The 13,481-nt window shown below is 45.8% G+C and overlaps 1 long non-coding RNA gene across 1 annotated transcript; it reads right to left on the bottom strand.

Moving 5' to 3' along the window:
* Positions 1 to 2,492: 2,492 nt before the first annotated feature.
* On the bottom strand, positions 2,493 to 13,191 carry LOC146544275 (uncharacterized). Its single transcript, XR_014883476.1, has 3 exons — positions 12,961 to 13,191; positions 9,349 to 9,413; positions 2,493 to 3,745 (listed from the first exon to the last, which is right to left on the bottom strand). It is a non-coding gene; the product is annotated as an uncharacterized LOC146544275 (long non-coding RNA).
* Positions 13,192 to 13,481: the final 290 nt, after the last annotated feature.

Below are 13,481 nucleotides of genomic sequence, written 5' to 3'. Positions count from 1 at the left end.
TTTTTCTTGTTTAGCTTGGAGAAGAGAAGGCTCAGAGGAGACCTCATTGTGGCCTTGAAGGGAGCTTATATGCAGCAGAAACTGACTTTTTGCATGGTCTGATACTGACAGTACAAGGGGGAATGGCTTTAAACTAAAAAAAGAGTAGATTTAGGTTAGATGCTAGGAAGAAATTTTTTACTCAGAGGGTGGTGAGGTGCTGGAACAGGTTGCACAGAAAAGCTGTGGATGCCCCATCTCTGGAGACATTCAACGCCAGGCTGGATGGGGCTCTGGGCAGCCTGATCTGGTGAGGGACAACCCCGCCTGTGGCAAGGGTGGAACCAAATGATCTTTAAGGTCAAACCTAAGCCATTCTATGATTCTGTGAATTGTGCTTCAAATCCAAAGTTGCAGTTATTTGATTCTTCTACTATGATAATATTTTAAAGGGAACTCACTGATTTTATGGGCATTAATAACTCTAATCCTTTTATAACTAGAACACCTAAAGCAAGATGATTAAATATTATGTACCATTGTAGATATACAGTGTTCAGGATTTTTAGTAAAGTTAATGAAGTCACCTTGCATTAGAGCTGAAGATAGAAACTATTGCTATTGGCAACAACAGCAACATAGGACTTGATGGTTCAGAGACCCAGTAGCATACAAGCAATTATGTGTTCTAAGGGCCACATAAGGAACTTAGAGCTTTTCATTATGTGTCAAACTCAGCTAATGTTAGGTTCTAGTAACTGGGAAAATAGAGAAGCAAATAGAGTATTTGCTATCCATTCAGTTACACCTGTGTAAGATTTCATTTCTTTTATACCAACCCATTATTATACCAAGAAACCAAAGAAACAGAACAGACCAAAAAGCCAACAAGAATGATGAAGCACTCCATAAGTACGTCATGTTTTGTGACTGTGATACTCTTTCAATGCAGCCAGTCTCAACATACAACTACTATTCGCTGAAATAACAATTGCTTTTGGAGTAAAAATCAAAGCTACAATAGCACAGGCTGAAGCATCATGGAGTTCGAGAGTCATGTTGTTAAAGAGCCCGCTCCTAATTTCACCTGTTTTTTGTGGAAGAATTTTCAGTTCTAGTAAATGGAATAATGATAATAATACTATTTTTGTGTTTACTCATTTAACTAACATCTCAAGAGGTGGGAAGTTATGGTCATCTGCCTTGTTTGGATGGAATGGACTGCAATATGTTATCCAAGGCTCAACTGTTATCTAGACTAGACGACAGATTGGAGAGCACTTGTACCTGTTGAGAAATGAATACTGGCATCCACTGAAGAAGGGAACTATAATAAAGGTTTAAAATGTAATTTCTGTCTCACACTCCTTCTGAAATTACCCTGTCTGATGAGACATGACACTGATGTCTCCTAGTATTGACTAATTTCTAGTAGATTCTAATAGATTCATCTTGACAACATGTTATTCAATGTCAAAACCAAGCCTATGGCTCTATCTGGAGGAATCTTTCTGCTGTTCTGGGAAAATATCACCTCTGAGTCACAGTTACAGTTGGTCTAAGTGTGTTATCAGGCTGATCTGGATCTATTTTCATCAGTAATAGTTCTGTGAGGGAACAGTTAATCCCATGAGATGTGGAAAATTCTTGCGCATGTCGTATCCAGTAAATATACATTAAAACTGCTGACACTGCTTGTTATGAGGCTGACCTCATTTGTGCAACTCAGCTGCAACTTGTTCTTTGCAAAGACCCCCATGACCTTTTCTGCACAGCTACTTTCTAGCAACCTTGTATCTAGCTTGCTTTATTGACTGGGGTTATTATATCTGAGGTGCAGGACTCAGCATTTGCCAGTTTTGAACTTCGTAAGGTTTCTGGCAACTCGTGTCTTCAATTTTTTTTTTTTTTTTTTTTTTGAGGTCTCTGAATGGCAGCCATAAACTCCAGTTTACCAATCATTGTCTCTACAATTAACTGACTTGCTGAAGGTACATCTAATTCATAATTAAGATTAATAAACAGTACTGATCCCTCTGAAATGCCTCCAGTATCCAGTCACTATCTGCCAAGGGAAGCAGCTGATATAAAAAGCAGAGATTCAATCTACAGTTTGTTGCAAAGCTTTCAGGTTGTGCCAATACAAATCACTTGAAGTTAACTAACAAAAAGTGCAAAATTCCATATTCATCTTGATCTTGGGAACTGCTAACTGCATAGCAGCTCTTCTGAAAAGAACCTGAGGCTAATGATGGGAACCTTCCAAGAATGAAGCTGCAGTTAAGTGGAAAGCATTCCTTTTCTTGATGAAAAATATTCAAAACTTAATTAAGACATGGATAATAAAGACAATTTCTGACAGCTAGCAAACAGACAAAATCCCCTGAAAGAACAGTTTGATCAAGATTTACGTGTCGGTTAAAGATTCATTTGATCATTGATCAGTGTAGCACTCCTGTGGCAAGAGGGCTCCGAGCTCCCTTGCTGGTGCGGCGAGAGAGGCACAGACTCCCTTGTTGGTGCAAAACAAAGGACGTTTATTGTAGATGTTTACAACCTTTTATACCCGCGCAACAACAACTAGTTACATGTAGGAGCCAGACGCCTTCTGTGTGTTTACGTCTGTCTCCAGTCACTTTACAGCTTTTTTACTCATTAGCAAGATAATGACTTTATTTATCCCACATTTCCCCCTTCTCTATTAATAGAAAAAGAAGTACGGTTCAAAAACATCTCTAAAAATAGCTAAGCTAAAATTAACACACTGAACAAATGATAGGTTCTTTAGAGTACAAACAATAGTCCATATTAACCAATCCCAACGATTCCAATTCTTATGATTACTCGGCGAGGCAGCTGACAAACTGTGTCTTGTTGTGAGAGTCCAAACCACTGATGAGAGTACTGTGGTCACTTTAGAGCAAATAGGTTGTCCAGACCCATCATGCTGGTACCCATCTTGGACTTGTGCATGTTAACACAAGCATAGCCTCAGCCCCACATTAATATTATTCAACAATTTAAAAAATTAAGAACAAAGTATGCCTTAGCTATTTTTTCCTGAGGGGTCATACCTGCACTCCCCCATTTTTATTTTCATTTTTTTAACTTTAATAGGTAAATTTTATTATTATTATTATTTTTTAAATCACTGAAATTACAGAATTATGAAAGTCAGGCAGGTGCAGGTAAGACATACAGTTGTAAATATACACATTACACTCTTAAACACAAGATATTCAGCCAGTCAAGTTGGATTATACAACTGAATATGAGAAAGCTTCCTACACTGACAATCTATTGCACATGAACACATGCCATTTTACAGCCAATACTGTTTTCCAACTTAGAATTCAGACACAGCACAACTTTTAAACATAGTTTCAACATTGTTAGGCCTATCTTAGAATTTTCTGGTGCACTGAACAACTCCTACAATAGCTAAAAGGTTCAGAAAAATACATTGCAAAACAATGCCAACAGCTGGATTGAGTGAGAGTCCAAACACCAGCATATGTCTTCTCAGCAGCAGCTTTTGCAGCTCCAGCTCCCACAAGCTGATGACCACCAAGCCTGGAGGTTTGATCCTATTTCTCTTGCAGTGGTCAATGTGCCACAAGCTCAGGGTCTGCAAGCCTTGCTTCCAGTTGCTGAGCTCCGATAGCTTCCATTCCAGCGCCTTTTCTTGTGCAAATTCCTTCGTAGTGGAGTTCTTCAGAGCAAGCAGCACCTTTTGGTAGTCAGCATTCGCGTTTTCAATCGCTAGCTGTTGAAATACAAGAGCTCTCTCCTGCTCTTTATCAATCTGTTTTTTTACCGAGTTCTTAAGCCTATCCAGAAATGACATGTATGGTTCTTGGAACTGTTGCTTAATACTAACAAAAGACTGTCTTAGCTTTCCAGTCTGTGGTACAGCTTGGAGAACATGCACTGCCAAATGCTTAACTTGCTATAATCCCCCCGCAGCAAATAGCACCTGTTGAGCTGAGGTGGAGAAATCTTCCTCCCCCATCAAGACATTCACATCCACAGACCAAAGCAGGTTTCTCGGCTTCAGCAACAAGTTATCAGTTGTCTGACTGTGCCAACACACTCCATTTCCATTCGCACATGGTGTCTAGCAGGACACACTACCACAAAGCCTCCCACAGCGGTTCTTGCCCCAGGGCCACAATGGCAAAGAAAGCCCTCAAGATACCCGTGTTGCTAGCTGTCCTGGCCTTAACCTGAATAAATGCCCACAACCCAAGCAGAACAGGGAGAAACAAATAGGGCTCTTATAAAGTCTGTAAGGCCAGAATCAAAAACATCAGCACATTTGGGAAACAAGGCAGCAAGGACGCCCCCCCCGAGATGGTGATAATGAAGGCACAGCTGGTGAACCCATGAGAAGTCAGCGGCAAGAGCATCCATGGATGAATCGGGGGCAGAAAATGATTAGCCTGTATGACTCCTTAAGGCTTAAAAATTTTTTATCAAAGTACTTAGTAACTGTAGGATAGGATGGGTCTCTTTCTCTTTCGCCCGCCCCTTTCGGGCCAGGGCTCTCTTTCTCTTTCGCCCGCCCCTTTTGGGCCAGGGCTCTCTTTCACTTTCGCCCGCCCCTTTCGGGCCAGGCCTCTCTTTCACTTTCGCCCTCCCCTTTCGGGCCAGGGCTCTCTTTCACTTTCGCCCGCCCCTTTCGGGCCAGGGCTCTCTTTTGTGCCAGGGCTCTCTTTCTCTTTCACCCGCCCCTTTCGGGCCAGGGCTCTCTTTCGGGCCAGGGCTCTCTTTCTCTTTCGCCCACCCCTTTCAGGCCAGGGCCCTCTCTCGGGCCAGGGCTCTCTCTCGGGCCAGGGTTCTTTCTCCCTTTCGCCCGCAGACCCTTGCTGGCCGGGGCACTCTCTCGGGCCAGGGCTCCCTTTCTCTTTCGCCCGCCGCCCCTTTCGGGCCGGGGCTCTGTTTTGGGCCGGGGCTCCCTTGTCTTTCGCCCGCCGCCCCTTTCGGGCCGGGGCTCTGTTTCGGGCCGGGGCTCCCTTTCTCTTTTGCCCGCCGCCCCTTTCGGGCCGGGGCTCTGTTTCGGGCCGGGGCTCCCTTTCTCTTTTGCCCGCCGCCCCTTTCGGGCCGGGGCTCTGTTTCGGGCCGGGCTCCCCTTCTTTCCTCGCCGCCCCTTTCGGGCCGGGCTCTCTTTCGGGCCGGGCTCCCTTAGTCTTTCGCCCGCCGCCCCTTTCGGGCCGGGGCTCCCTTTGTCTTTCGCAAGCCTCCACTTTCGGGCCGAGGCTCTCTTTCCCTTTCGCCCGCCCCTTTCGGGCCAGGGCTCTCATTCTCTTTCGCCCGCCCCTTTCGGGCCAGGGCTCTCATTCTCTTTCGCCCGCCCCTTTCGGGCCAGGGCTCTCTTTCTCTTTCGCCCGCCCCTTCGGGCCAGGGCTCTCTTTCTCTTTCGCCCGCCCCTTCGGGCCAGGCCTCTCTTTCTCTTTCGCCCGCCCCTTTCGGGCCAGGGCTCTCTTTCTCTTTCGCCCGCCCCTTTCGGGCCAGGGCTCTCTTTCTCTTTCGCCCGCCCCTTTCGGGCCAGGGCTCTCTTTCTCTTTCGCCCGCCCCTTTCGGGCCAGGCCTCTCTTTCTCTTTCGCCCGCCCCTTTCGGGCCAGGCCTCTCTTTCTCTTTCGCCCGCCCCTTTCGGGCCAGGCCTCTCTTTCTCTTTCGCCCGCCCCTTTCGGGCCAGGGCTCTCTTTCTCTTTCGCCCGCCCCTTTCGGGCCAGGCCTCTCTTTCTCTTTCGCCCGCCCCTTTCGGGCCAGGCCTCTCTTTCTCTTTCGCCCGCCCCTTTCGGGCCAGGCTCTCTTTCTCTTTCGCCCGCCCCTTTCGGGCCAGGCTCTCTTTCTCTTTCGCCCGCCCCTTTCGGGCCAGGGCTCTCTTTCTCTTTCGCCCGCCCCTTTCGGGCCAGGCTCTCTTTCTCTTTCGCCCGCCCCTTTCGGGCCAGGGCTCTCTTTCTCTTTCGCCCGCCCCTTTCGGGCCAGGGCTCTCTTTCTCTTTCGCCCGCCCCTTTCGGGCCAGGGCTCTCTTTCTCTTTCGCCCGCCCCTTTCGGGCCAGGGCTCTCTTTCTCTTTCGCCCGCCCCTTTCGGGCCAGGGCTCTCTTTCTCTTTCGCCCGCCCTTTCGGGCCAGGGCTCTCTTTCTCTTTCGCCCGCCCCTTTCGGGCCAGGGCTCTCTTTCTCTTTCGCCCGCCCCTTTCGGGCCAGGGCTCTCTTTCTCTTTCGCCCGCCCCTTTCGGGCCAGGGCTCTCTTTCTCTTTCGCCCGCCCCTTTCGGGCCAGGGCTCTCTTTCTCTTTCGCCCGCCCCTTTCGGGCCAGGGCTCTCTTTCCCTTTCGCCCGCCCCTTTCGGGCCAGGGCTCTCTTTCTCTTTCGCCCGCCCCTTTCGGGCCAGGGCGCTCTTTCTCTTTCGCCCGCCCCTTTCGGGCCTGGGCTCTCTTTCTCTTTCGCCCGCCCCTTTCGGGCCAGGGCTCTCTTTCTCTTTCGCCCGCCCCTTTCGGGCCAGGGCTCTCTTTCTCTTTCGCCCGCCCCATTCGGGCCAGGGCTCTCTTTCTCTTTCGCCCGCCCCATTCGGGCCAGGGCTCTCTTTCACTTTCGCCCGCCCCTTTCGGGCCAGGGCTCTCTTTCACTTTCGCCCGCCCCTTCGGGCCAGGGCTCTCTTTTCGGGCCAGGGCTCCTTTCTCTTTCGCCCGCCCCCTTTCGGGCCAGGGCTCTTCTCTTTCGGGCCAGGCTCCCTTTGGGCCAGGGCTCTCTTTCTCTTTCGCCCGCCCCTTTCAGGCCAGGGCCTCTTCTCGGCCAGGCCTCTTCGGGCCAGGGCTCTCTCTCCCTTTCGCCCGCAACCTTGCTGGCCGGGCACTTTCGGGCCAGGGCTCCCTTTCTCTTTCGCCCGCCGCCCTTTCGGGCCGGGGCTCTGTTTGGGCCGGGCTCCTTTCTCTTTCACCCGCCGCCCTTTAGGGCCGGGCTTCTTTTCGGGCCGGGCACCCTTTCCTTTCGCCCACCGCCCCTTTCGGGCCGGGGCTCCCTTTCTCTTTCGCCTGCTGCCCCTTTCGGGCCGGGGCTCTGTTTCGGGCCGGGGCTCCCTTTCTCTTTCGCCCACCGCCCCTTTCGGGCCAGCTCTGTTTCGGCCGGGCTCCCTTTCTCTTTCGCCCGCCGCCCCTTTGGGCCCGGGCTCTGTTTCGGGCCAGGGCTCCCTTTCTCTTTTGCCCGCTGCCCCTTTCGGGCCCGGGCTCCCTTAGTTTTTCGCCCGCTGCCCCTTTCGGGCCGGGGCTCTCTTTCGGACCGGGCTCCTTCTCTTTCGCCCGCCGCCCCTTTCAGGCCAGGCTCTGTTTCAGGCCGGGGCTCGCTTTCCCTTTCGCCCCGCCCCCTTTCAGGCCAGGCTCTGTTCCAGGCCGGGGCTCCTTTCCTTTCGCCCACCGCCCCTTTCGGGCCGGGGCTCTCCGGGCCGGGGCTCCCTTTGTCTTTTGCCCGCCGCCCCTTTCGGGCCGGGGCTCCCTTTGTTTTTTGCCCGCCGCCCCTTTCGGGCCGGGGCTCTGTTTCGGGCCGGGCTCCCTTTGTCTTTTGCCCGCCGCCCCTTTCGGGCCAGGGCTCTCTTTCGGGCCGGGGCTCCCTTTGCCTTTCGCCCGCCGCCCCTTTCGGGCCGGGGCTCTCTTTCGGGCCGGGGCTCCCTTTGTCTTTCGCCCGCCGCCCCTTTCAGGCCGGGGCTCTCTTTCGGCCAGGGCTCGCTTTGTCTTTCGCCCGCCGCCCCTTTCAGGCCGGGGCTCACTTTCTCTTTCGCCCGCCGCCCCTTTTGTGCCGGGGCTCTCTTTCAGGCCGGGGCTCGCTTTCTCTTTCGCCCGCCGCCCCTTTTGGGCCAGGGCTCACTTTCTCCTTGGCCTATAGACAAGTGTCTTGTTTTGTACCTAGATATGAGTACTATATCGAGATTCCAGACTAGCTCACAATTTAGTGCAATAGTGGTCTCAGACTATTTTAACTTATTCTAAAATTACCGTTATTTGGAAATAACTTTCATTGTAGAGCTCAACAGGAATTAAGAAAACAAACAAGCTAGTACACGAAATACCACTACTTGAATGCAATTTAAGTTTTACATTGTTCATCTCACTTTGTGCTTTGTCATTTCATAATTAATACAAGTAGTAATTAGACCTATCAGTACAATGGGAATGAGAATACAACGCATGTGATGACTGAAGGGCCGGCAACAGAGATGTGCTATGAAGGAATGGAACAAAATTGCTCACCTATATCAGATGCGTCTAGGCTTGCAGGGAAAAGCTTCCTTAAGCAGAATTCACCAGAAGGAGATCTTTCTCTTTTGGCAGTCTGCCCTTTTATAAGGTCTAAGAGAGGTGCAGCCAGGCTCCACCCTTCGAATCTGCTGAATTGGATTCACCTGTGCTCCCAGGGTCCTCTCCCCAGGTGTGCAATCAGTGGTTCAGGCCATGACTCAGCAGTTACCATACAATATGAAAACCTAGTGACTGAGTTAGCTAACTTAGTACTACAAAATATATCAACATAAAAAGTTCAGAAATATAACAGGCTTATGATAGCAAGGATCAAAGTGTCTACCACATTTATCACATAGCAATGTAACAATTCCACTTTGTTGGTGTTTTTTTTTTTTTTCAACAAAAGGTGAATGTTGTGTGCTGAATGACATTGGGAATATTTGGGAAATGTGTGACTTGTGTGTATCTTTTTATATATGTATCAGTGTATCTGAGATTGGAATTTATCTGAAGTAGATACTTAGCAAATGTATTTATTTCAACATAATGTGAAGTTGTTGTACTTTCCCTTATGTTTAAGGATTAGCTTTATTCAATTTTTGCTAGTAATATATTTTTGAGAAGTAGGAATCCTATATGACTGTTTTTCTGAAGGCAAGCTAGCTAAGGTGTATCTGAAATAATATGGTAAACAAATGCTCTCCTATTTGGAAACCTGATTCTAATTCTCAGCATTTGCCTTGAAAATCCTAACAATTCTGTTGATTTAGGAATTTATTCAGCATTTGGTAAACAAAGAGTACACTAAAGAGCTTTCCATCTCCTTATTTCCACTCCCGTCTGACTGCTTATAGATGCAATAAGGACAAACTGTCACTCATCTCAAAACAAAACTTTGAACTACTGAATAGTATTACATTGAATATATTATATATTGAATATATTGAATACATATTACATTGAATTGTTTGCAAGCAGAATCTAGAAATAAACCATCAAATGATAAAATACTGTTACAGACTTAATGGTATGTAACTAATTTTTTTGTTGGGAAAATACACTACTTAAATTTAATTACTATGTTTTCTATCTAAAATGTAACTGTGATGTAAATAAGAAATATGTTCATACCTGGAAGGCAGTTTCAGGAGCTGTGACACGTCCTGTGCCTTAAACATTATGGTCGTTGCTCACCCCTAAAGTCAAGCAGAAGACATATTATGGCTGGGCTATGGTAGGAGAAAGGGTTTCTAGAAAGATAAATACTGGTCCTTGGTACAAAATCCAGCTTTTCAGACTTCTCAAGTGTACACCAGGAGTGAAAGGCCACAGTACATAGAACTTATTTCATAGATCCACAAATGATGATTGAAAGGTATCAGTACAAGCTTATTAGATCTGTTCTGCTTCCATCCTGTCTCCATATGGAGGGATGGATTTTTCTTTCTGTCTTTCATACCTATTCCTACTATTAAGAGTAGCAAAGTGGTCTGCTATTAACTCTTTACAGTGAGTGCCTTCTTCCACGTCCATTTGGTTTAACAGGCCTTGTTGATCAAAGCATTCACATAGGGACACAGAAAGAGGATGAAGCATTATGATATAGTTGATCTGGTCCCACCAGGGGCATACAAATGGAGCTTTTTAATCATTTCTGATGACTCAGGGTTCAGAGTTAACCTCAGTGAACCTCAGTAAAGCTAGCAGTACTGAAGTCCTTTCCTCTATCCTCATTAATTTATATAGTACCAGAATATAAATACATAGGTATTGTAATGCATATGCTGCTCAAAGGACTCAAGAGTTTTAAACTTGAGCCTTTTTGAGGATGAGCTTACTTAGAGCACAAGCTACAATAAGGAGATCCACACTTGTTTTCAGCATGGATTTCAGCATTCACTCCCTTTATACTTTCTCTGACCTTCAGCAAATCATTTTAACTTTCTCTGCTGATCTTTAACTTCTCACATGTACAGTGAGAACCTTGTAAGTTACAGTTAAGTGCAAAGCATTGCTTTTATTCATGAAAAATATTCATAACTTTGCCAAGATATGGATAATAAAGACGATTTCTGACAGAGAGTAAACAAGCAAAATCCATTGAAAGTACAATTTGATACAGATTTACACCTTGCTTGAAGATTCAGTTAAGAGGTGAAAACTTTTATTTTATTACATAAAAAAATGCATTAAGAAGACAAATCTACTGAAAAATAAATCCCAAATGCCTAAGTCTCTTCTTCAGCTCTTGAAAATAAAAGATTCTAAACACTTCTTTTATCGAGGCCTCTTAAATGGAATACTTTCCAGAGAAGGTAGTGATTATCCAATTGACTAGCATGAGCAAATTTGGTGCTTGCCTTCTATTTATATTTGTTCTGAGAACTAAAAGAAGTGTTCTTGGAGCGAATAAATCATTCCTGCTCATCTTCGAAATACAGTAAGGCTTTAAGCCACTTATTTACCTGTTCTCCCGTTCACCCAAGGAGAGAAAAGGCAACCTAGGAGAGTCCTCTGATGGATACCTCTACAGAAAATAGAAGGAGGCAGAGGAAAAAGACGAAGAAGCACTTTTGTCTTTGTTACTGTGTTGTGCTAAGAATGTACAGCTACTGAAAAGAAAATGTTCAAAGATCCAGTGGAATGATGGTCAAACAGAAATCAGTGAATTACAGAAACAACACTCATACTTTTCAAAAACAAACTTTTCTTGAGAAGACATAAAAAAAATGGAGAAACAATAACGTTGTAAAATTCTTGAATGTACTTCTGAATACTGAATAGTTTTTGAAAGTCTAAGATTCACTTGTTTAGAATGTCTTTTCCTAGCCAACTGGAAGGAATTACTGTTCCTCCCCTAGACCCTCACTTCTTGTTCAGTTCTACTGCATCACCTTTGATTTATCACCTGCTAAAGTTGGGGAAAAAATGAAATGCAGTTCCTGAGGCCAGAATCAATACATTTTTCAGTCTGAGTGGCAATAGAGTAAAGCTTTGTGGAAAACATGTCATTAAAAATGTGTGTGTTTGAATGGCTTGCTTATTGTGAAGTACATTTTCATCTTTTTCATCAAAGTGTTTTGGTTTTTTTTTTCAAAATGCACTAAAAAACTGTATTAAAAATTTGTAAGACTGCAATGCAATTTTTAAAAAGAAAACAAGCAGATTTTAAGAAAGAATAATACAGAAGGAGAATATTATATGAGTGTTTTTAGGAAACATTTCCAAGTGTTTTACTTGCATCTATAATTAAGTTATTAGAACTAAAAGTCTATGTTTGGAGGCCTTTTAAAAGGCCTATGTGTGGTAAAAGCACAGCACAAGTATAAGGTGCAAAATAATTCTTCACTGATTTTCCTCCCACACCTTGAAGTAACATGTCTTTTTTAGATAAGCACCTCCCTGGACATGACATTAACAGTAATATCAAAACAGAGATATCAAAATTTATCTAATACAAATTCTGCATCATTTAACCTTCTCATATCTTAGCATTTCACAAAAAAAAAAAAAAAAGAAACCACTACCTCATTCAAATTCTGCTTTCTTTTCCTTCAACATCATTAATTCCTTATGATGCCATCTATTTACAGCAATCTTCTATGTCTCCTTTTGTCCCTCCCTCATCTTTTACATATACAGTGCACTTTGAAAGCTCTCTGTCAGAACTATCCTTGAATCTTATCTGAGTTACACTGGAGAACAGTTTCACTTCTGTCAGGTTTGCAGACACTTTACCTATATTGGTTTACCTGCTTTCCCATTCCAACTTATCCATGAAACGAAATAAAACCACTCCAACTTTATTCCTTTTTTTTTTTCTTCCACATGTTGCCTCCATTATTTGTTTTCAGATCAGAACTTTATAACAGTATATATTTTTTGTTTACATTTTTGTAAGCAGAGCCAGGAATACTTATTAAAGAATAAAAACGAAACTGAAACTCAATCTTCTTACATAACTGAGAAAATATAAAACCATGTGTTTTAATTTCTACTCCACAGAGGTAGGAAGAAGCTAAAATTGAGCTAAATTCACTAAAGTAACAGTGGATTAATTTGCCAGAACGTGAGCATGTGTGCGCATATATGTATATGCACGTTTTTCATGTCTTCCACTCACTTGTGATTACAAAAGTGGAATTCAAATCCATATGCTAGTTTCTAAAGGAAAGATATTTCACATACTAGTTGTATTTTTACCACTGGTGAATTTTAATTTCAATCTGGATTAAATGTATCACTGAAATTCAACGTGATATTAATAAAAGCTCTGGTCACCAAATCACAGTAACTACTGATATAATGGATTAAGGGGAAATTCAAATCAGGTCAACTTTTTTTTTTCTCATTGATGATAATATGAAAAGTAAATTAAGAATGTTTAGACTTCAGATTTGCTTTGACTGAACTTTGTGAAGCTCCTGACAGATCATTTCTCCAGTCTGCTCAGAATAGTCTGTTTTAAGTCCCACACAAACTCAATGAAGATATACTTCATCCCACCATCCGGGTCATTAATGGATACAGACCGAGCACCGAGTCCTGACAGATGTAACCCACTTTTAGCAGCTGTGCCACACAGTTTCTTCCTTTTATTTCATAAGCTACACACATCGGTATTCAGCCATTTGAAACTCACCCCGACCTGTGCTGCTTCTAAAACAGATGTGCGAAAGCCTGCCTTGCCTAGCTGTGCTTATAGACACACCTGTTCCGGTTTTTGTCCCCTCTTTCCCTTACCTGGCATACACGAAGTCCTTTCACTAGGTCAGTAAGCCCGTTAGCCTACTGACTAGTCCTCGCTCTTCAGAAAGCCTGCTCGCGCCGCCTGCCAGGTAGCTGACTAACTGCATACGACTTCTTTTTTTTCCCTTTTTTTCCAGCTTTTCCCTTCACGTAAAACCTCCCAGCCCGGTCAACACAGGCCGATTATCACGTGCGCGACGGCTCTCCGCGCGGACCTCAACAGCGCGAGCGCGTCGCCTCAGCCGCACGCGCTGCGCCTTCCCGTTCGGCCCCAACCGCCGCTCGCACGCGCCGCACCACCTGCCGCTCGCACGCGCAACCGCACGCGCATCCCGCACGCGCATCCGCACGCGCATCCCGCACGCGCATCCCGCACGCGCATCCCGCACGCGCATCCCGCACAGCCAATCCCAGCAGCCGCCCCGTCCCGCTTCACCTCGGCGGCAGTGCTGCTTCTCCTCGATGCCGGGCTCGCTTTTTTTCCCCCGCGGGCGGTTGCCGGTATGGGAGCGGTT

This window comes from Meleagris gallopavo, chromosome 5, assembly GCF_905368555.1.
Source record: "Meleagris gallopavo chromosome 5, MGAL_WU_HG_1.1, whole genome shotgun sequence".
Classification (NCBI taxonomy): Eukaryota; Metazoa; Chordata; class Aves; order Galliformes; family Phasianidae; genus Meleagris; species Meleagris gallopavo.
This window is presented reverse-complemented; position numbering and strand designations above follow the sequence as displayed.